The sequence below is a fragment of the Grampus griseus genome, assembly GCF_964374135.1.
Source record: "Grampus griseus genome assembly, chromosome: 13".
NCBI classification, from domain to species: Eukaryota; Metazoa; Chordata; class Mammalia; order Artiodactyla; family Delphinidae; genus Grampus; species Grampus griseus.
The window spans coordinates 18,022,939-18,048,453 of record NC_139007.1 but is presented as its reverse complement, the minus strand read 5'-3'; positions in this window follow the sequence as shown (position 1 = coordinate 18,048,453).

The window sequence follows — 25,515 nt, the reverse complement described above, 5'->3', positions numbered from 1 at the left end:
TGTAGGAGGGTTCCTTTCTAGTGCTCAGTTTTAACAGGCTTAAAATGATCTACTGAGATGAGGACAGAACTTTAACATAAATAATAAATGTTATTATTTAAAATAACATAAATGTTAAAGTACCCTAAGATTGTCACAGATTTTCAAGAACCTTGAAAAATAGTTTTTCTACTTGTGAACAATACAATTTCATAAATAACATCAACTCATGAACCAACCAACGAAGAAATATTTGGCCAACCTCCCAAGTTGACAGGTGAACAAGTGACCTTTCTGGAGGTCCAGACTGTCATTGGCTTGCCCAGTCTCTCAGCTGGCTGGTGAAAGAGCACAGACTAGATTCAGACCTCTCACCTTTCAGTCCTCTCTGCTTTGCAAAATTGTATAACTCATACCTGCACTGGTGTTTCCTTTCTTAAAAAACGGACAGAAATAAATATGTGCTATCTTAAAGGTGAACGGACTAGAAATTTCCCATGCTGGCCTGTCTCTGACCCCTGAACATTATTGGCAGAACATGGGTATTTCCCACAATGGCGGGATATTGCCCCCTCCTAGAAGAGATCTATTTAGGTTTCTAATTAAATGATTTGACCTGTAAAGGAACAGTTGTGTGTAGCGGCTTGTTAGCATTCATAATGTGCATAGTGGCTCAGGAAAAACTAATCATAACATCTAGTACAAGTTCAGGTACACAGGCCATGCTCTGTAAATATTTGACTATAAGGGTGTTTAACATCTATTTGAAACGTTCTCAAAGTGAACACAAACACGGTTATGCTACATGATTCACACCTTCTCTCCTTCAGACAAACGCTTACTGTAGAAATCTATCTTCTGGGTTGTCTTGGGTGAAGTGCTCATTAGAAGCAATGGCATGAGTTGTACATCTCCTTGCCCTTTCCAGACCTAAGCTTCTTTTACTCAAAAACTTATCCAGCTTTTTTTTTTTATCGTGACTATTGTGTCATAGTATATTTTAAACTAATTTCTGCCTCTCCTTGTCATGCCCCACCCTCCCCAAAATGGTGGGAGAGTTGGAAACAGGACTGTTTGTAATTCAAGTAGACCCCACTAGAGTGCACCAAATGATCCAAAAAGCTAATTTAACAAGTCTTTAAAGTCTCAGAATGGAATCAGAACTCTAATCATCCAGGAACAATTTCTGAACACTTAAGTAAATATGTGCTTTGAAAAATAGTAGCTTGGAAAACTATTAAGAACAAGACCATAGAATTTATATTTACTACATGTATAACTTCTGCACCACGTGAGTTGGCTCCAGGGAATGCTAATGTTACATTTTTCAAAGGTAAAAATCATTTTAACATTTCTGTGTCAATAATAAACAAGCACAGACTACTTTCTTGAATGTGGCATATGACAGAATCTTACACTAAGAGTTTGACGGGCATCTACTTTATGTTCTGGTAAAGTGATGAGAAGAGGTTACCCGTTTTAAAACAAAGAGAAAACAAAAGCAAGTGCCAGAAAACCTGGGCGTTGGAAGAGAAATGGAAGGAGAAAGCATCCGATGGAACACAGCATTAAAACTTGGTCTGTGGATATGGATGGTCTTGAATGAGAAGACAAATGCTCCTAGAGCCCTTGAGGGAAAAGGTAATGAAAATGAAAAACCCAGCTGTGTGGACAATAGAGGGTTGTGAGCGATGGGCGGGGCCCAGGAGGAGCAGAGGCTGGGACCACCCTGGAACACAGGATCATCGCGTGGGCTCCTGGAAACCTGGGGTCACTCTAATTGTCAACAACGACAAGTTGATATTGGGGAATACATCAGGACAGGAAAAAGGAGAGAGCCATTTGACATTTGAACTTATAATGCAAGACAAGGACTGGCTGCTATAAAGCCCAACCCAAGAGGGCTTTACATTGCTGGCGCTTCCATCAAATCACTGAAAGGCTGCCCAGGAGGCCAGTCACATGCCTGGAAGCTGCTGCCGGGGAACAGGCAGAGTGTGGTCAAGACACGAAAGGAAATGAAATTAAGTTGGGAAGAACAGCTCCGTGGTCATGTAATTCTGAGAAGTGTTATTGAACACCCCCGATGACTCCGTAAAAAATGCTTCTCCAGTTACATGGATTCCACAGGTAAATATTTCAGGTGTGGAGAAAAATAACAAGAATTTACAAAGAGACTCCAAGAAATTGGAAGGATGAACATCAAAAGCATAGGCCAATTTATGGTTACCAAAGGGGAAAGGTGGGCAGAGATAAATTATGAGTTTGGAATTAATAGATACACATTAGTGTATATAAAATAGATAAACAACAAGGATCTACTGTATAGCACAGGGAACTCTATTCAATATCTTGTAATAACCTAGAAAAGAATATATATATATGTGTGTGTATATTACTCTAACACAACATTGTAAATCAACTATACTTTAATTAAAAAATATTTTTAAAATGAAGCATTAAAAAAAAAAAGCATAGGCCATTCAAGAGGAAGTTGTGCAAAGGCAGCAGCCATAAACTCCCCCACAAGTTTTAGGGTTATTGTTGTTTAAAAAAATTCTCTTTGAATGGCTAAGCCACAGAATCCACATGTCCAAAAGTAATGACTGATCATCAAATCTCTGTGTTTATTTTTAAGCACCATACAGTACTTCACTGCAAGGGGCTTCAGATCAGCCATGTACACAACTCTTGTAAAGGCAGGAGAGTGGTACAGCACAGCTGCTGAACATGGTAAAATGGCCAGATGAGTATGGAAATATTGAAACCAAGATTATAGTATGGAAGGAAAACATTTATGATCTGATAATTGAAGAATACCTCCCTGGATGAGAAGAAAAAGATAATTTAGACAAGAATTTAAATGTTCCAGCAAGATTTAGGAAGGTGCTAATGGAATTGACTGAGAGACCATTGACACCTGCCTGAGCTTTGTGGTCTATTGAGAAAAGCAATGATTCCACAATGGATGGTGGGAAGTGGCATGGTCAGGGCAGACATCTCCAGGTAATGGACAAAAAACAAACAAACTAACAAAACAACTCAAGAGGCCTTCTGTGTGGGCACATCTGCAGAGAAATCTAGCAGTAGTGCATGCAACAGACTGGCACTGACCACATTCAGTGGGCTTCCCTGCCCTGGAAAAAACATGAAATTTAGAATTACCATTGATTCTGAGAATCATTCTGGGTTCCATTCCTTGGGCCTCTATTTTCACAGAATAATTGCCTTTTCGATATTTACTGCATGTTTCACCCAAAGGAGTCCAATTACAATAGCAATTTATGAATAATTGAAGTTGAAATATAAGTCACAAGAACTCTGAGACAAGTTGGAAATTGGAGTGATTTGTTTCTATTTAAAAATCAGGAAAAATTTTTCAAAAACTATTATTTTTGTTTCTAGTTAACACTCCTCTAGTCTTAGTCATTTTGCTTGTGCTTTCTTTGACTGCTTTGACACTTTCTCAGTTAAAATTCTTCATAAACCAACTGAACTTAGTATGAGGCTGTTCAAAAAGACACTTTTTAAAAAACCATATCAGATCATTCAAAATAAATAAATGTAAAGTATTCAAGAGCTATCATATCATTCTATGAAAGGGAAAGGGGGAAAAGAAAAGAACTACCTGAAAGTAATTCTGTTGAAGATATCTATGACATACTGTTGGATGAAGAAAAGAAAACCGCCAGCAGTATGTATAGTCTGACCTCCTCATTTAAAAAGAGATAGAGAGACATAGATGGACCTAGAGACTGTCATACAGAGTGAAGTAAATCAGAATGGGGAAAACAAATACTGTATATTAACACACACATGTGGAATCTAGAAAAATGGTACAGATGAACCGGTTTGCAAGGCAGAAATAGAGACACAGATGTAGAGAAAAAACGTATGGACACCACGGGGGGAAATCGGTGGGGTGTGGTGGTGGGATGAACTGGGAGATTGGGATTGACATATATACACTAATATGTATAAAATAGATAAGTAATAAAAAATAATAAAGTAAAAATTAAATAAAAAGAGAGACGCTAGATAGACAGGTAGGTAGATAGATTACACATGTACACAGTTTAAAGTATAAAAGGACACACCAAAATTATTTTATATTAAAAAAACATATATAAGTGGTATATTTGTAGCCGATTCTTGTTGCTTCCTTTTACTTATTTGCATTTTCCTAATTTTCTGCAATTACTGTATGTTCCTTTGAAATAAGAAAATAATTTAAAAACTTATTTAAAACTAAATCGGGGCTTCCCTGGTGGCGCAGTGGTTGAGAGTCCGCCTGCCGATGCAGGGGACGCGGGTTCGTGCCCCGGTCTGGGAGGATCCCACATGCCGGCGGGCGGCTGTGCCGTGAGCCGTGGCCGCTGAGCCTGCGCGTCCGGAGCCTGTGCTCCGCAATGGGAGAGGCCACAATGGTGAGAGGCCTGCATACCGCAAAAAAAAAAAAAAAAAAAAACTAAATCGACTCATTTTCATATAAATGCCCCTGGTATGGTTAAGAATGCCAGAACTGGTGACTCAGTGGACTACTGCTGGATCTGACTGCTGTATTTTGGGAATTTTTTTTTTCTCCTTTTAATGAGTCATGCATGGCAGTTTACTCAGAGTGAAGTAAGTCAGAAGGCGAAGGGCAGGCATGAGTGGAGCTCATCACTTTAAGCTCTTTCCTCACCCTATCCAGATCCTTAGAATTACACCAAATCTGGTTAAAAGAGGCCTATCGGCCTGAGTGTTCCATCAGCATGATGTATTGTGTACAGACCCTGCTTGGCGGCCAGGCCTTGCTCCACCTCTGCCTAATTTGTCTTGACAGCTCCCAACCCTCACTTTGCCTATTTTGTTTCTTCAGTCTTAGCTCTAGCCTTGACACCTGCACCTTTGCCTCAACACCTGCACCTTCGCCTCTGAGGTCACAACTGGTATCTTTCCGGCTGCCTCGGTTGTGTTCCAACTGTACGTTGCATTTGACATCTCTCTCTTTCTGGAAATTTCTTGAGGGGTCTCTTTCATGTAGCAAAGGATTAGCGGGTACAGCTCCTGGCCTGGTTGACCTGTTTAAACAGCTCAATTCAGGATTCAGGCACACAGTCAGCACAAGGTTAGAGGAAGTCCCAGCTGTAATGAGATTTCTCAGCAGGACGATGAATCTGGCATGGTGATGGGAAAGTGCAGGGGTGTAATACCAGGTGTGGGCAGTGGTTCCTGGGCAGATCTGTCCACAGGATCAAAGCTCCACCTTCTAGATTGGGTTTATAGGACAATTGCCAATCTTGAGGAAGAACCAAACAAGAGAGAAGCAGAGCCCTGGTACTTATTTTATAGAACTGGTGAACTGAGCAGGTTAATGCAAGAACGTCTCAGAATTGAGATCAAGGCAGATAAGTGCTCAGGGCTAAGAAGCAGAGCCACAGGAGAGCGCAAATACTGGAGCCCCACTCTCAGAATGCAGATACTACAAGAGGCAAGTTACAACTCTAAGATGAGGACAAGAGCTTCGGGCTTGAGTACCAAATCTCACCAGAGGGGGAATGAGACAGAGAGTATTGGCTTAGGAGCTGGGAGAGCTCAAAGAAGCTTGGAGAAACAGTAGGGAGCCCACATTGAGACTCCAAAGGGAAAATGGACAAAGGAAAATTAAAGCGGACCAAAATCAGAGAATTCTGGATGACACTGGAAGTTATTCAACCATATGAACTCATTTGAAAATAATTTTTAAGTACCCAAGTAAATTATAAATATGTATTCGTTGTAAAAATTCTAAGTTATTACAGGTAAGGTTAAAATTCTTTTTTGAAACCATCCCAACCTGGTCCACTCCCCTCTCCTCTCCAGTGATATCCCAAATGTATCACTTTTACTATCCTTCCTGGCTTTGTATGCATTTATGTGCAGATTTTAAGGATAATTATCCCCAAAGAAGAGCTTTCCAAATATGTAGCAATTGGAAAAATGACTAAGAAGAAGTAAGCATTTTGCACCCATGATGAATGGCCTTTGATGAGGCTGTCTTGCTGTTACTTTTCCCGGAAAGCTAGCTTCTCATCTTAGCCACGCAGGCTGTGCTGGATCTCCAAAGGCAGCACTAAGTATCTGGGCTATGGCTTCAGACATGAGCAGCGGCCCAAAGATAATGACAAAACAAAGATGTTTGAAAGTATTTCATACTGATGTTAAAACCAATTCAAGTACACATTATTAGAAAAGCCAAAACTTTGTTGAACTCCTTGTATTTATGTCATATTTTAATATTGGTTTGCTTTTAAATTACAAATGGAGAAAGGGCAGTATAATCTCATTGTTCAGTGTCTTGGAGATTCAAATGCACCCACATTAAACAGGTCATGGAGTGTGATGCTGTGATATCATATGATCACTTGCCCCTCCTTTTTGTATGTGCGAGGGTGCACATGCATGTGCACACCCACACACGCCTCCCCCACACCCAGCCAAACTGTTAACAGTAACAATTCTTCATTTACTAGAATGAGGCTTTCTGTAGATGCCTAGAGTTGTGGACTCCATCTCCCTGTGTGTCATGAGTCTTCCATCTTCTCCATCCAACTGGACACAGTGGGGGATACTTAACCACATCACTTCTGCTTTCTTCTGTTTTTCTCTCTCCTTTTCTCTTCACTTCAATGCCCTTCACACTTTCAACCCTTTTTACTTCATGAACAAGAATCATATATAGGAGAAAATGTAACGATTGAGATAGTGATTTCAACGCTTAAAGCTCTCTCTGAATCTTTATTACAATCTCACCACGTGAACCAGGGTGGGCAGAAAAGCCATTCTGGCATTATGCTGTTTCTTTAAATTGACATAAGGGCTTCCCTGGTGGCGCAGTGGTTAAGAATCCTCCTGCCAGTGCAGGCGACACGGGTTCGAGCCCTGGTCCAGGAAGATCCCACATGCTGCTGAGCAACTAAGCCCGTGTGCCACAAATACTGAACCTGTGCTCTAGAGCCCACGAGCCACAACTACTAAGTCTGCGTGCCACAACTACTGAAGCCCGTGTGCCTAGAGCGCATGCTCAACAGGAGAAGCCACCACAATGAGAAGCCCACGCACCACAATGAAGAGTAGCCCCTGCTCACCACAACTAGAGAAAGCCCACGTGCAGCAACAAAGACCCAATGCAGCCAAAAATAAATAAATAAATTTATTATTATTATTTTTTAAAGACATAAAACAGGTTGTTACCCTAGCCCCTCTCACTTTTTTCAAAGCGTGCTTCATAACTGGGTCAGTTTTCAGAAGACAAGGCTACTTCCTTCCTGTGGTCGGTTTTGCCAGCCACCCAGCTGGACTCTGCATCTGTAGCAGACACATCTCCTCTGCCCACACCTGCTGGCCCACAAAGGTCAGCCACTGTCATCCAGTGGTGGGCATGCCCATCCTCTCAGGCCTTCCTCCCTTGTTCCCATCTGCTCCTCTTCTGACTCAGTCTGGTTTCTGGCCCTGGCCTCCATCAGTTGTGTGTGATTGTACTCCTGACCTTGACATTTGTGAGCTTCTGGTCCACACCTTGATCTCCCTCCAAGACTCTGGCCGGCATCTGTATTAACAGCCCCCTTCGGTTGGTGTTTTCTCAGTAGCAAAATTCACACCATGTGGGCCTTCATTCACTCCATCTAATGTGTGTCAAGCTAATATGGCACAGCTGATATCAGCTAATATGTGTCAAGGCTCCTTATTCCCCCAAACAGAGACTTAGCTCTTTTCCCAGCCCCTTCCATAAGTAGTTTCAATGATGGCTTCCACCTGTCATTAGGTGGAAGTTCACACCCAGCTCTTGAGCCAACACTGACAGTTACGAGACACAGCACTAATGGGGGACTGAATCTGTGGTCTTTCTGTTGTGGACCCAGAACGAACCCACCACATTGCAGCTATCTCTTACTTCCAGCTGTACAGACCAATACATACAGGAAAGTCTATGCCTGAGTTTTCTCAGCTAGCAATCTAGTTTCCTTCCCAGGTCTGGGTCATGGCCTCTGCCTAAGCCAGTCCACTTCGGGGAGCCCTGACAAGCCCAGCTCCTGCCAGTATGCCTCCGCCATCACCACCACAGCTGACTGCTCCATGCACACTCCCTCACACGGAGTCTTCTCCTAAGCAGATCTGGACCGTATGCCTGGTTTTGACCACCGCCTATTGCTGGTCACATCCACCAGATTGGATTTTGTGTAACATCCTCTGAAGCAAAATACACCACTTTGGACCTGTTCAGTGTGTTACAGTTTCTTGAGATTCTTTACTCTTCCTTCCATTCCCATCCTGTTGATTTTTCTTCTGGACACCACTTCAGCCATGTTGCTCAGTCACTGCACGTCTCAGGCCTGAGCTTGTGTGAGTTACAATATGTGATGATGCTAAGGTAATCACATAATGTGTAATCCAAACCAGGACAATTCTGAAAGTAAAATGGAGTCCTAATAATAACTACAGCAGGACAGCAACATGGATGGACCTAGAGATTATCATACTAAGTGAAGTAAGTCACATGGAGAAAGACAAATGCCATATATCACTTATATGTGGAATCTAAAATATGACATAGGGGAGGACCTTCAAGATGGTGGAAGAGTAAGACGCGGAGATCACCTTCCTCCCCACAAATACATCAGAAATACATCTACATGAGGAACAACTCCTACAGAACACCTACTGAATGCTGGCAGAAGACCCCAGACCTCCCAAAAGGCAAGAAACTCCCCACGCACCTGGGTAGGGCAAAAGAAAAAGAAAAAACAGAGACAAAAGAATAGGGACGGGACCTGCACCAGTGGGAGAGAGCTGTGAAGGAGGAAAGGTTTCCACACTAGGAAGCCCCTTCGCGGGCGGAGACTGCGGGTGGCGGAGGGGGGAAGCTTCGGAGCCGCGGAGGAGAGCACAGCCACAGGGGTGCAGAGGGCAAAGCGGGGAGATTCTCGCACAAAGGATCGGTGCCGACCAGCACTCACCAGCCCGAGAGGCTTGTCTGCTCACCCGCCGGGGCGGGTGGGGCTGGGAGCTGAGGCTCGGGCTTCGGTTGGAGCGCAGGGAGAGGACTGGGGTTGGCAGCGTGAACACAGCCTGAAGGGGGCCGGTGCGCCACAGCTAGCCGGGAGGGAGTCCGGGAAAAGGTCTGGAGCTGCCGACGAGACTTTTTCTGCCCTCTTTCTTCCCTGGTGCGCGAGGAGAGGGGATTAAGAGCGCTGCTTAAAGGAGCTCCAGAGACGGGCGCGAGCCGCAGCTAAAAGCACAAACCCCAGAGACAGGCATGGGACGCTAAGGCTGCTGCTGCCGCCACTAAGAAGCCTGTGTGCGAGCACAGGTCACTATCCACACCCCCCTTCCGGGAGCCTGTGCGGCCCGCCACTGCCAGGGTCCTGGCATCCAGGGACAACTTCCCCGGGAGAACGCACGGCGCGCCTCAGGCTGGTGCAACATCCCGCTGGCCTCTGCCACCGCAGGCCCGCCCCTCACGCCGTGCCCCTCGCTCCCCCCGGCCTGAGTGAGCCAGAGCCCCCAAATCAGTGGCTCCTTTAACCCCATCCTGTCTGAGAGAAGAACAGACACCCTCTGCGACCTACACTCAGAGGTGGGGCCACATCCAAAGCTGAACCACGGGAGCTGTGAGAACAAAGAAGAGGAAGGGAAATCTCTCCCAGCAGCCTCAGAAGCAGCAGATTAAATCTCCACCAACAACTTGAGGTACCCTGCATCTTTGGAATACCTGAATAGACAACGAATCATCCCAAAATTGAGGCAGTGGACTTAGGGAGCAACAGTAGACTTGGGGTTTGTTGTATGAGATTGACTAGTTTCTGATTTTTATGTTTATCTTAGTATAGTTTTTAGTGCTTGTTATAATTGGTGGATTTGTTTATTGGTTTGGTTGCTCTCTTTTTTTAAAAATCTTTTTAATTACTTTTTTAAAATAATTTTTTTTATTTTAATAACTTTGTTTTATTATTTTTCTTTTCTCCCTTTTCTTCTGAGCCATGTGGCTAACAGGGTCTTGGTGCACTGGCCGGGTGTTGGTCATGACTCTCTGAGGTGGCAGAACTGAGTTCAGGACATTGGACCAGAAGAGACCTCCTGGCCCCACCTAATATCAATTGGTGAGAGCTCTCCCAGAGATGTCCATCTTAACGCTAAACCTACCTAAGGAGATAAAAGACCTGTATGCAGAAAACTATAAGACACTGATGAAAGAAATTAAAGATGATACAAATAGATGGAGAGATATACCATGTTCTTGGATTGGAAGAATCAACATTGTGAAAATGACTATGCTACCCAAAGCAATCTACAGATTCAATGCAATCCCTATCAAACTACCAATGTCATTTTTCACAGAAATAGAACAAAAAATTTCACAACTTGTATGGAGACACAAAGGACCCCAAATAGCCAAAGCAATCTTGAGAAAGAAAAACGGAGCTGGAGGAATCAGGTTTCCTGACTTCAGACTATACTACAAAGCTACAGGAAGCAAAACAGTATGGTACTGGCACAAAAACAGAAATATAGATCAGCGGAACAGGATAGAAAGCCCAGAGATAAACCCATGCACCTATGGTCAACTTATCTATGACAAAGGAGACAAGGATATACAATGGAGAAAAGACAGCCTCTTTAATAAGGGGTGCTGGGAAAACTGGACAGCTACATGGAAAAGAATGATATTAGAACACTCTCTAACACCATACACAAAAATAAACTCAAAATGGATTAAAGACCTAAATGTAAGGCCAGACACTATAAAATTCTTAGAGGAAACCATAGGCAGAACACTCTTTGACATAAATCACAGCAAGATCCTTTTTGACCCACCTCCTAGAGGAATAGAAATAAAAATAAACAAATGGGACCTAATGAAACTTAAAAGCTTATGCACAGCAAAGGAAACCATAAACAAGACCAAAAGACAACCCTCAGAATGGGAGAAAATATTTGCAAATGAAGCAACTGACAAAGGATTAATCTCCAAAATTTACAAGCAGCTCATGCAGCTCAATATCAAAAAAACAAACAACCCAATCCAAAAATGGGCAGAAGACATAAAGAGACATTTCTCCAAAGAAGATATACAGACAGCCAACGAACACATGAAAGAACAGTCAACATCCCTAATCATTAGAGAAATGCAAATCAAAACTACAATGAGGTATCACCTCACACCTGTCAGAATGGCCACTGTCAAAAAATCTACAAACAATAAATGCTGGAGAGGGTGTGGAGAAAAGGGAACCCTCTTGCACTGTTGGTGGGAAGGTAAATTGTTACAGCCACTATGGAGAACATTATGGAGGTTCCTTAAAAAACTAAAAGTAGAACTACCATATGACCCAGCAATCCCATTACTGGGCATATAGCCTGAGAAAACCATAATTCAAAGAGTCGTGTACCACAGTGTTAATTGCAGCACTATTTACAACAGCCAGGACATGGAAGCAACCTAAGTGTCCATCGACAGATGAATGGATAAAGAAGATGTGGCACATATATACAATGGAATATTACTCAGCCATAAAAAGAAATGAAATTGAGTTATTTGTAGTGAGGCGGATGACACATACTATGGAATGAAAAAAAAATGGTTCTGATGAACCTAGGGGCAGGACAGGAATAAAGACACAGACCTACTAGAGAATGGACTTGAGGACATGGGGAGTGGGAAGGGTAAGCTGGGACGAAGTGAGAGAGTAGCATGGACATATATACACTAGCAAATGTAAAATAGATAGCTAGTGGGAAGCAGATGCATAGCACAGGGAGATCAGCTTAGTGCTCTGTGACCACCTAGAGGGGTGGGATAGGGAGGATGCAAGGGAGACACAAGAGGGAGGGGATAAGGGGATGTATGTATACATATAGCTGATTCACTTTGTTATACAGCAGAAACTAACAGAATATTGTAAAGCAATTATACTCCAATAAAGATGTTAAAAATAAATAAATAAATAAAATGTGACATAAATGAACTTATCTACGAAACAGAAACACTTTGCTGTACACCAGAAACTAACACAACATTGTAAATCAACTATACTTCAATAAAATAAAGCAGGCAACAGGTATCAACATGAGCTAAACCAGGCAAACCAGTTGACTCTAGTCCATAACAAACAGGATGATAAATACCCTCTATACTGATTTTTATGACTTCCTCTTTCAGCACTAAGAATGGCCTTAGGAGAAGTTCATTGTATTTTTAAAAATCTAAATATTCATTTTACCAACACGTAAACTGTTCTTTGGTCAAATATGCCTTAGCATATTAATGAATGTTATCAAACAATTATACTTAACAGATCAACTCATTTAGTTGTTCAGTGTCTATTTCCGGTTAATGTTATCTGTCAGATGCTAGCACACAGTAGTTGCTCAAAAATTATCTTTTGAATATGACAGGTTTGTAAGTTTACATTTCTGCACAAATAAATGAGTGAGGAGAGCTCTATTAAGATTTTATCATCGTCATCATAGTAAGCCCTGTGGGGATCCATGGGAATGAGGGTATTTCACAACTCCAATCATCAAAATCCTATACACCAAAGCCTTTTCTCCTACAGTTTATGATTGGAACCTTGGGCTCAAAATGGGTACCAATTTGTGCCTGTAAATAGACATGGGATTTGGAGGTGTGGCCTGAGAAAAAAATTTTATTGAAGTATAGTTCATTTCCAATGTTGTGTTAGTGTCAAGTGTACAGCAAAGTGATTCAGTTATACATACATATATATATTATTTTTCAGATTCTTTTCCATTATAGGTTATTACAGGATATTGAGTATAGTTCCCTGGAGTCAGAAAATTTTATCCTTATGCAAAGATAAGGATATCTTCTTCTTCTTGTGGAGGTTAGAATTCGCCTATATTAATACAAAACTATCCATGAATATCGTTCTTAAATGTTACCATAGAACAATACTTTTCCAACCCAATGGGCATCTTCTCTTCAATAACATACCTACTTATCAAACATGAAGGTTCTTACATTTTATTAATGTCCTGATGAACTTTGTCACAAGAGAGATCAGGTATTTCAATGCAATATGGAGCTAATTTAGAGGGAAATCATTATTTTTCTTCATTGCATGAGGCTACCCCTTCTCAGAAAAGATCTGGAAACAGAATCCATGCTGTACACACACACACACACACACACACACACACACACACACAAACATTGCCCACAGCCTAATATAATCATATCTGAGGTATGCACTTCATTTGCAAAACTTTCCATTTTTCTCCTTATGATAGCATTTGGTTGTGTTGCAAACACTAAGTCAAATCCAACTATGTACCTTCCCACAAGGTCTTGAGAGGTGCTAATGTTCTGTTGTCGGGTTAATAAAACGTAGGCCACCTGATTGAGCCTTTTACTAAAGAAGCAAGTGTATTCAAAGCAAAATCATTTGTTAGGTAATATCATAGCTTGTGTCTTTACTGGGAAAGAAGTGGAAAAACACCAATGAAAGCATAAGCCCACAGTCCCATGAAACTTCTCAGTTGATGCATTTTAAAGACTCATATGTCCGAGACATGCTATTTCAAGTCCTCTTATAAGGACGACTTGGAGTCTCCCTGCCCGTGGCCATCAGTTTGTCCCTTTAAGGAAAGGCCATGGCAGATGGCAGAGGTCTTCAGAGACTTCATAGTCTCATAAATTTTGGTGTCTTTGTTAGAGAGTAGATAAGATACTTCTTATCAAATAAGTCTGGACATTGAATAAGTCTGGACAAGCCCTGGAAAATGACCACCCGTGTTTAAATCATGGACCAGCTGCTGAATAGGTATGCCATCTTGAACAAATTACTCAACACCTCAGGGCACCCATTTCCTCATCTGTAAAATGGTAATAATAATTTGTACATTCCTCAGAAGATTATTGAAAGGATTAAAGGAACTAAGAGTAGTAAAGTGCTTTACAGGAGCGCCTGGCATAGTAAGTGTTTAATAAATATTAGACATTATTAATATCAGACATATCCAACAGAGAGGGCAAACAGTTGGCCTATGTACTGCCACATCCTGTGACAAGGGCACACTTTTCTATTGAACCCAGACAGAAGCTCAGAATCCTTCTAAACATGGTGCCCCAACCGGGCACTACTCTATCACCCAGGTAAAACCTACATCACAAGGAATGGACAGCTAGAAAGAGTGCTCACTCAAGAGCACACCCCAAAAACGCATTACGAAAATAGTGTGTTCAGGCATGTGTGGTGGTTTTCCCGCTGTGGGAGGTGAGTTGCCTGACAGAAGGAGAGAAGGCAGGCTCCATTTGGCAGGCTCTGACTTGCGGAACTCCCATTTCAATGGGAGATCCACGTGCATAGTTTAAACCTTGACAGCTGTGGTGTAAAACACCTCCCCCGAATAAGTCTGCAACTGATACTCCACAGGGGTTTTGTCTGTAACATGATCCCCTGCACTTTGCATCCTCCATCTCCTTTCATTACACAAATCTTATTTCAAATCAGATGTGGAAAAACAGGCACCAGGCTTTGTACCCAGGGCCTTAAACAAGTCAGGACAGGAATTCCCTGGTGGTCCAGTGGTTAGGGCTCGCTGCTTTCACTGCTGCATGCCTGGGTTCCAAGCCGCATGGTGCAGCTAAAAAATCAAAATCAGAAACACGTCAGGAAGGCCTCAGGAGAATTAGGGGCTACCCAGAAGATAGGAGAAGCCCAGACTGGTGAAATATAGTTATCAGCTGAAGTTCCTTTAGCATTTATCGATACTTTGTAACAGTAATAGGGTTATGCATGAGTAGTGGAGACATTCATATGATGTGGTCCTTTATCTTTGAGAACAAAACTTTAATAGGTGAGAAAGAGCCATAGGCAAGCAATTATAATACATTTTTACTAAAAACATGATAGGTTGGATGTTGGACTAATTTTCAAATAGATACAAAGAGAAAAGGACTCAGTGTGTTTTCAGAATCACCTAAGAGGTTAGTGTCAGGGCTGAGGTTGGAGATAAATGCTTCTGCCTCCCAGTTGACTGCCCTTGCTTCAACAAGACCTAATAATCATCGAATATCTTGGATTTACATTTATGCTATCTTATGCTGCAAACACAAATCACTCTACATAAATTACCTCACTTTTCGTAAGACTACTGTGCCCCTCCTTCCTGCTTTGGTTTGCTGGGTTTGTATATGAGTTCTGTATATAATATTGATGTACAATAACTGCTTTGGTAAAGCATTAGCTTTGTGAGTGATAAGGAGAAGCAGGAGGATAACCAAGAGTGTCTGGAAGAAGAAATTATACATTTTAAGAATAGCTAGGGCTTCCCTGGTGGCGCAGTGGTTGAGAGTCCGCCTGCCGATGCAGGGGACACGGGTTCGTGTCCCGGTCCGGGAAGATCCCATATGCCGCAGAGTGGCTGGGCCCATCAGCCTTGGCCGCTGGGCCTGCGTGTCTGGAGCCTGTGCTCCGCAACGGCCACAACAGTGAGAGGCCTGCGTACCGCAAAAAAAAAAAGAATGGCTAATTGAGACACAATTTCTACCCCCTAATGGCTTTTCAAAGCTATTTGAATGTCTGGCGTCAATGCTTTACACCTACATGTGAAGAGGACAAATGATGGAAATGAACAAATGCTCAGGGAACAGCCTGATAGTTCAGCAATATAAGGAACTACGACACAGGAAAAGAATGTTACGTTTCCTTGAATATGACAAAAGGAACGTTTACAATTAGCACTGAATTTTAAAATTTTTATTGGGGTATAGTTGAATTACAATGTTGTATTAATTTCTGCTGTACAGCAAAGTGAGTCAGTTATACATATACATTCTTTTTCATATTATTTTCCATTATACCTTATCACAGGATATTGAGTATAGTTCCCTGTGCTATACAGTAGGGCCTTGTTGTTTATCCATCCTATATAAAATAGTTTGTGTCTAGCACTGAATTTTTGATGTGTGATAATACACTTTCAAAATGCCAATATTATCTTACATAGAAGCAAGGAATAGAGGGGAAAAGAATCAATACACTGCCTGCTTGAGCTACACCATAGTGAGTATTGGTTCTAAAATCAAAGTGCTTTCTATAGAAGAGCTTTCAGGGGAAAAGTTAAAATTAGAATAGCTGGGGCTTCCCTGGTGGCGCAGTGGTTGGGGGTCCGCCTGCCGATGCAGGGGACACGGGTGCGTGCCCCGGTCCGGGAGGATCCCTCATGCCACGGAGCGGCTGGGCCTGTGGGCCATGGCCGCTGGGTCTGCGCGTCCGGAGCCTGTGCTCTGCAGCGGGAGAGGCCACAGCAGTGGGAGGCCCGCGTACCGCCAAAAAAAAATTAGAATAGCTGTTTGAGGACTGAGCAAGAAATGTCGTGCAGGTAGATTCAAAATATTTGAATAAAGCTCAAGGTGGGAAGCCTTCGACCCTGTTTTCCAATAGAAATCTAAAAACATCTTAACAGAAGTTCTTGAATCCTCTTTATTATAGATGGGGGGGCGTGCTAAATCAATTAATTGAATGATGGGAAAGGAATAAACACATTCTTTAACTTGAAGGAAGAGTCATCTTAGGGAAAGGATGCATTGGAAATCTCAAATAAGGGGAATAATTTCTTATTTGCTTGTTTCTGGTGAAGATGCATTCTATCTGTGAAAATTGATTTACCCACTGATAAAAAAAATATCATTTCTCTTCTCTAGGACCACAAACAACTACATTTTTGTTGTGTTCCTCCTCTCACATCATTAAGGATTTTGACATGGTATATTATTATATACCAAATGGAACATAATGCACCAAGTAGAATCATCACTCAAGACTAACAAATACTACCTGCACATTGTGGTTTAGGAGAAAACACAAAACAGCATGTTATTAACTATTCAGCAAATTTCCTCACTTCTCTTTGTCAGGAACTAAGTACGGCATTGGAGGATACTCAGAGTGTAAAGTGGGTGTGTTTACCCTAATAACACACCTGTTCTCTAAATAGAGCTGGCTTCTATTTAAGGAGAGACCAAACTGAAGTCATATTCTGCTGTAAATTCCTTGTTTCTTTGAGTTGTGTTACAGTGCATTGCTACTGCAAGCAAATGATACCAAGTCCAAGAAAGTCAGAGTCGGTGCATTAACTCTATTTGGTCAGATTAGTAATTCATATTGCTCAAAATGTTAATTGGTAAAAGCAAAAGTCTGCAAATATTCTCTGATTTCTTTTTTGAGGCCAACACTTTGCATTCTGTGAACTCAGAGCTCTTTATTTATGGAGAACTGAGTTCTAGCCTCAGCTTTGCTGCTAATTAGTTATGATAAGTTTACTGGTCAGGTCACTAAGTTTACTGTCACTCAATTTCCTAACCTGTAAATGGAGATATTTTATGAGATGGTTCCTAACATCTTTCCTACTTCTGAAATCCTCACTCAGTTCATGAAATTATAACAAACACATTCTCTCAGCGTTTCTGTGACTAATAATAATAATCAAATTTTAGTAAGTTAGGGATATTTGCAGGCCTTGTAGGACATGTAAATCAACAAGTAAATCATGATTTAGGACTGGGCCTGGGTCAAATTATTTAAAGGCCTCTGTCAGTTTCAGGAGAAAATAAATTTTGACTAGATTCAAAGACCACAATGATGTTTTAACATTAACTCATGATTTGGTTTGTTGAGTAGTTGAATTTCATCTGGTCCTGTGGACGTTTTCTAGTTAAGTCTCTAAAGGACAAGTTTCTTGTCATTAAAATCAGAAGAACTACTGTGTCTATTGAAAAATTGTTTTTCTAAAATTTCTCAGGGTTTTCTTCGAATTCCCTCTGTTAGACCTAGGAAAAGAATAGATAGTTTTGGAAGTTGGGGCCTTTATATGGAGCCAGAAAGAATCTAAAAAAGAGGGGATAAATGTATACGTATAACTGATTCACTTTGCTGTACACCTGAAACTAACACAACATTGTAAATCAACTCTACTCCAATAGAAATTTAAAAAAATAAATAAATGGAGCAAGAAGGAGGAGCTAGTAATAGTGACAGTGTCGCTTCTCCCTGAACTGGTTAAAGCATGTAACAGAAACAATGTACTATTTCTTATGCTTATTGAATAAAGTTCTCTAGTCCGTGTTTTGAAATGATAAACTTTATTTTTTAGAGCAGTTTTAGGTTCACAGCGAAATCGAGTGAAAAATACAGAGAATTCCCACATACTCCATGCCCCCAACACACACAGCCTTCCCAACTACCAACATCCCATACCTGAGTAACGTGTTTGTCACATGTGATGAACCTACGTGGGCACATCATTATCACCCAAAGTCCACAGTTTACATTAGGGCTCATTCTTGGTATTGTACAATCGATGGGTTTTGAGAAACGTATAATGACACATTCCCACCATTGCAGGATCATACAGAATAGTTTCATCGCATAAAAATCCCCTGTGCTCTGCCTATTCTTTCATCCCTCCCCGCTAACCCTTGGCAACCACTAATCTTTATACTGTCTTTGTAGTTTTGCCTTTTCCAGAATATAGTTGGAATCATATAGTACCTACATTTTCGGGTTGGCTTCTTTCAATTAGTAATATGCATTTAAGTTTCCTCCATGTCTTTTCATGGCTTAATAACTCATATCTTCTTAAAGCTGAATAATATCCATTGTCTGGAGGTACCACAGTTTATCCATTCACCTATTGAAGGACACCTTGGCTGCTTCCAAGTTTTGGCAATTATGAATAAAGCTACTATAAACATCCATGTGTAGACTTCTGCGTGGATATAAGATTTCAATTCATTTGGGTAAACAGCAAGGAGTGCAATTACTCTATCTTAAGAGTATGTTTAGTTTTGTAAGAAACTTCTAAACGGTCTTTCAAAGTCATTGCGACATTTCACAATCTCACAAGCAATGAGTGAGAGTCTCTGTTGCTCCAGATCCACACCAGCACTTGTCAGTATTTTGGATTTTGGTCATTCTAATACATGTGTAGTGATATCTCAATGTTGTGTTAATTTGTATTTCCCTAATGACATATGTTGTTGAGCATCTTTTCATATGATTACTTGCCATCTGTATATCTTCTTTGGTGAGATGTCTGTTCAATTCTTTTGATCATTTTTTTACTCAGCTTTTTCATTTCATTTTTCATTTTCTTATTGTTGAGCTTTAACTGTTCTTTGTATATTTTGGATAACAGTTCTTTATCAGATGTGTTGTTTGCAAATATTTTCTCCCAGTCTATGGTTTTTTTTCTCATTCTCTTGATATTGTTTTTCACAGCACAGAAGTTTTTAACTTAATGAATTCTAGCTTATCAATTTTTCCTTCATGGAAGGTGCCTTTGGTGTTGTATATAAATGTCATCGCCATACCCGTCATCTACATTTTCTCCTAGTTAACTTCTAGAAGTTTAATAGTTTTGCACTTTACATTTAGGTCCATGATCTATTTTGAGTTAATTTTTGTGAAGGGTGTAAGTTCTGTGTCTACACTTCATTTTTTCCATGTGGCTGTCCAGTTGTTCCAGCACCATTTGTTGAAAAGACCATCTTCGTTCCATTGCATTGCCTTTTTCAAAGGTCAGTTGACTATATATATGTGGGCCTATTTCTGGGCTCTGTCTTCTGTACCATTTATCTATTTGTCCATAGTTTTGCAAATACCACAGTCTTGTTTACTATAGCTTTATAGTACATTTTGAAGTCAGATAATGTTAGTCCTTGAATTTTGTTGTTCTTCTTCATTATTTTTTTGCCACTCTATATAACTTTAAAATCAGTTTTTTGATAATTACAAAATAATTTACTGGGATTTTGATTGGATTGCATTGAATCTGTAGATCAAGTTGGGAAGGACTGACATCTTGACAATATTGAGTCTTGTTCTCCATAAATATGGAATATCTTTCCATTTATTTAGTTCTTCTTCAATATCTTTCATCAGAGTTTTGTCATTTTCCTTATATAGTTCTTGCACATATTTTGTTAGATTTATTCCAATGTATTTGGGGGAGGTTAATGTAAATGGTAATGTGTTTTTAATTTAAAATTCCACTCATTCGTTGCTTCTATGTAGAGAAGCAATTGACTTTTGTATATTAACAGTGTGTCCTGCAATCTTGCTATAATCACTTATTAGTTTTAGTTTCAGGAGTTTTTGGTCAATTTTTTCAGATTTTCTACATAGATGATCATGTCATCTGCAAACAAGCCAGTTTTATTTGTTCTTTCCCAATCTGTATACCTTTTAGTTTATTTTCTTGTCTTAATATGTTAGCTAAGACTTCCAGTAACATGTTGAAAAGCAGTGGTGAGAGGGAATATACTTTCCTTGTTTCTGATCTTAGCAGAAAAGCTTTGTGTGTCTCACTATAAAGTATGATGCTGGCTATACAGGGTTGTTTGTTTGTAGATTTTCTTTATGAAGTTGAGAAAGTTCCCTTCCATTCCTAGACTACTGAGAATGTTTATCTTAATTGGTGTTGGATTTTGTCAAATGCTTTTTCTGCATCTATTGATACAATGATGTGATATTTCTTCTTTAGCCTGTTAATGTGGTGAATTACATTAACTCATTCTAGAATGTTTAACCAGCCTTACTTACCTGAGATAAATCCCACTTGGTGTATAATTCTTTATATACATTGTTGGATTTGACTTGCTAATATTTTGTTGAGGATTTTTGCATCTATGTTCATGAGAGATGTTGATCTGTAGTTTCCTTATAGCATCTTTGTCTCATTTTTTTGTATTAGGGTAATGCTGGCCTCATAGAATGGGTTAGGAAGTATCCTCTTTTATTTTATCTTCTGGAAGAATTTACCAGCGAACACATATATGACTGGTGCTTTCTGTTTTGGAAGGTTATTAATTATTGGTTCAATTTCTTTAATAGATATAGGCCTATTCAGATTGTCTATTTCTTCTTGTGTGAGTTTTGACAGATTGTGTCTTTCAAAACATTAGTCCATTTCATCTAGGTTATCAAATTTGTGGGCATAGAGTTGTTCATAATATTCTTTTATTATCTTTGTGTGTGTGTGTGTGTGTGTGTGTGTGTGTGTGTGTGTGTGTGTGTGTGTGTGTGTGTGTTACGCGGGCCTCTCACTGCTGTGGCCTCTCCCGTTACGGAGCACAGGCTCCGGACACACAGGCTCAGCGGCCATGGCTCAGGGGCCTAGCCGCTCCGCGGCATGTGGGATTCTCCCGGACTGGGGCACGAACCCGCGTCCCCTGCATCGGCAGGCAGACTCTCAACCACCAGGGAAGCCCCTTTATTATCCTCTTAATGTCCGTGGGATCTGTAGTGATGTTCACTCTTCCTAGTCAGTTTTTAAACAAGTGATTGAAACATTTCTTGTACCTCTCAAAAGAGATCAAGTAATTGTTTTTTATTTATTTTTAATTTTATATGGCACATGACTGATTAGGATTTAGAAATTAATGGCATTTGGTACAAAAATGGGTCCTCTACTCACTTTCTATAAGAAAGAATAGCAAATATAATTTGGTTTCTGTACGTTAGCCATAAACTACTTAATAAAGAATAATATAGCTAAAACGCTCCTGTAGAAAAGAACGTATCCCCTTAATGTGTTTCTTTGTTAATAAAATAAACCCATGTATTTTAAAAATATATTGAATTTCCAGCATCTTACAGAATGGGAGAAAATATTTGCAAATCATCTATTTGATAAGGGGTGAATATCCAAAATATACAAAGAACCTTACAACTCAATAAGAAAATATTCAATTAAAAAATGTGCAAAGGAACTCAATAGACATTTTTCCTAAGAAGACGCACAAATAAAAAACAGATACATTGGGCTTCCCTGGTGGCGCAGTGGTTGAGAGTCCGCCTGCCGATGCAGGGGACACGGGTTCGTGCCCCGGTCCAGGAAGATCCCACATGGCGTGGAGCGGCTGGGCCCGTGAGCCATGGCCGCTGAGCCTACGCGTCCGGAGCCTGTGCTCCACAACGGAAGAGGCCACAACAGTGAGAGGCCCGCGTACCGCAAAAAAAAAACAAACAACAAAAAAAAAACAGGTGCATGAAACGGTATTCAACATCACTAATCATCAGGGAAATGCAAATCAAAACCACAATGGATATCAATTCACACCTAATTAAAAAGGTAATCATTAAGAAGACAAGAGATAACAAGTATTGGAGAAGACATGGAGAGAAGGGAATCCTTGTGCACTATTGGTGGGAATTTACATTGGTGCAGCCACTATGAAAAACAGTATGAAGAGTCCTCAAAAAATTAAAAATAGAACTACCATATGATCCAGCCAGTCCACTTCTGGTTATATATTCAAAGGAAATGAAAACAGGATATCAAAGAGATATATGCACCCCCATGTTCACTGCAACATTATTCACAATAGCCAACATTTGGGAACAACCTAAGTGTTCATCAACAGATGAATAGGTAAAGAAGATGCAATGTATAATAATATACAAGTATTATTCAGCCATGAGAAAGAAGGAAATCCTGCCATTTGGGACATGGATGGGCCCTGAGGGTATTATACTAAGTGAAATAAGCTAGACAGAGAAAGACAAATACTGCATGGTATCACTTATTTGTGGAATCTTTTTTTTAAAAAAGTCAAACTCATAGAAACAGAGTAGAAATTTGTTGTCAGGGGCTGGGAGGTGGGGGAAATAGGGAGAGGTCAGTAAAAGGGTACAAACTTTCAGCTATAAGATGAATAAGTCCTGAGGATCTAATGTAAAACGTGCTGACTATAGTTGATAACACTGTATTGTATAATTGAAATTTGTTGAGAGTAAAAGTTAAATGTTCTTACACCCCCCCCCACCCCGCAAAAAACAAAGAGATAGCTATGTGAGGTGATGATGTGTTCACTAGGTGGTGTAAATTCTTTCACAATGTGTATGTATATCAAATCACCAGGATGAACACTTTAAATCTTATAATTTTTTTTGTCAATTATACTTCAGTAAAGCTGAAAATATATATATATGGAATTCCCCAAAGGATCTGTTAGATTTTGCATGGCACACCCATCATTCTAGTTAGCATTTTTCCAGCTTCTGCTTTTCATAAGGAAGTAATTCAAGAATTAAATGTGAGCCTTCCTCTCATTAAACAAGTCAAAAACCACCCTTCTTGGAAATTTTGGTCTTCTCCATACAAACATTCTTTAGGGACTTTTTTCCCCACAAGACAGTCTCTCAATGGCAGCTATCACATAGCTAATGAATGAGTTTGTGCCAACATCTAACATTTTATCATAAATTCTTAATTATTTCCTAAAAATATTATTAAAATATTAGTCATTTTTTTCAACTACAAGTAAATCACTCTTCTTTCAGTTTTTGGAGTTTAACATAATCATATTAATTCTTGTTTTACCAACTGGTATCTGAAAATGTTTTGAAAGTCTTTGTAAGACATACTTTCAACATATTCCTTTAAATAAATCCATAAAGTAGTTAAAAAAACAGTTCTATTCCTTGGCATTATGGCATTAGATCATAACGTCAATTCTGCAACAATAAAACAATTGTTCAGGTACAGAATCAGAAAAAAGTAATCTTTGTCTTTCATTTATTATTTTACAGATTTTCTCTGAAAGCATTTATATTTAATCCTTGCACATTTAAAAAACATTGAGTAATCAATTTCCTAAAGCCAAATGTATTTCTTGACTGCATTTATTTTTTGCTATTGAAGTTCTGCTGTTATGAATTACATCTGAAGTTCAGTAGAGTGTTTAACATATTTAACTTCCCTAATTAATTTCATGTTAGCATCAGGGATTTACAGTGTTCCCTCAAACCTCTGTTCATCTGCATACAATTCACAATGACAATGCAACAGAGCAGTGACCTGGGTGAGCCCACAGAGGAAGAAAATAGTGGTGATCAGAACCCCCAGGGTCGGGGCTTGTGGAAGGGGGAGGGGTTTCTTTGATCCTTTCTGGTGTGGAGTAAATCCTGACGCAAGCAGAAAAAAGCCTAGGGAAAAGGGAAGTTGCCAGTCTAAACAAGTCTTATTTCCTCTTTTCCTTTCTTTGCCTCCTATATTTCTGGTCACCAATTCCAATGTGTGGGAGTTTTTCCCACACCACCAAGCAATTCTCTGACACCAGCTGGGTGTCCTACAATTCAACTCAATTCTGACACTATCCACCTGGAAACAGCATCAGATCCCACAGGTTAGGGGCTCAGTCCCTCAAAAATGCCCCACCCAACCCCACTCACCACTTCAGTCCCTGTTGTCATCAGTTCCTCTGACCAACCAACCATAGATCAGAGGTCCCAATGACCCCTCCTTTGATTAATTTGCTAGAGTGGATCACAGACCCAGAGAACTATTTTACTTACTAGATTACCAGTTTCTTATAAAAGGATATAACTCAGGAAGAGCCAGATGGAAGATAAGTAGGGCAAGATATGGGGAAAGGGCACAGAGATTCCACGCCTTCTCTAAGCATGCCACTCACCTTGAATCTACAAGTATTCACCAACCTGGAACTCTTCAAACCCCTTCCTTCTGGGTTTTTATGGAGGCTTCATTACTCAGGCATGATGGATTAAATCATTAGCCACTGGTGACAGATTCCATCTGAAGTTCCTTTCCCCTCCCCCAGAAGTCAGGGGTGTGGGACGGATGTTCTAACCCTCTTTTCACAGGGTTGGTCCTCCTGGCAACCAGCCCCCAACCTTAGGTGCAGTCCAGAAGTTGCCTCGCTAACACAACAAAAGACACTTTTATTGCTCTCATCACTTAGAAAATTCCAAGGGTTTTAGGAGCTCTGTGCCCAAAATACAATGAAGACCAAATATATATTTATTAAAATTCACAGTGCCACGCCTCCTTTCCTCTCCTGTTCTCTCCTCTCTCCCTGTTTCAGTTTAGACTCTTTTATTTACAAGGAGCAGAAATTCATTCAGATTCATTCCCATAAAGATTTAATGTTAGAATACAGCAGACACCAGAAGTAAGTGAAACCACAGAAGTCTGTCTGTCTCCCCCTCTCTGCTTGTATGACTTCTCTCTCATCATCTGTTTTTCTTTGTGCAACTGTTCTGTTTGCACCCCTCTATTAACTGACTTCTCATTACTATTCATTTGTGCTTCCACCATGCCCATTTCTTGACTCTCCATCATGCCTTCAGCTCCAGTTTCCTTTCCTAATTCACTCGGTTTCTCATTCCCCAACTCTGAAGCCCCAAGAAATGAATTTGACTGGCTCAGCCTTTACGAGCCATAGCATTGAGGGTTCTAATCCCCTGGGGCTGAGGAATAGGAACCCGTGGTGCAGAGGGGCTATGAGCCAGGTGGGCAGTGATCAACTCTCTAGTATAATCTTCTTTTAACTTCCTCTCTTTGTGTCTTTATTTTTTTCAAGTAGTTGCTGAATACTCATGATGTGCCCATTACTGTTGTAGGCAACAGGGTTTGAAAGACTCATTCTCTGCTTTCAAGAAGCTATGTGTCCATGAGGAGAGAAAAGCAAGCTAGCAACAGCTGTCAGGTATTGTCATAACAGCTGTAGTAAATGATGCTAGAGAA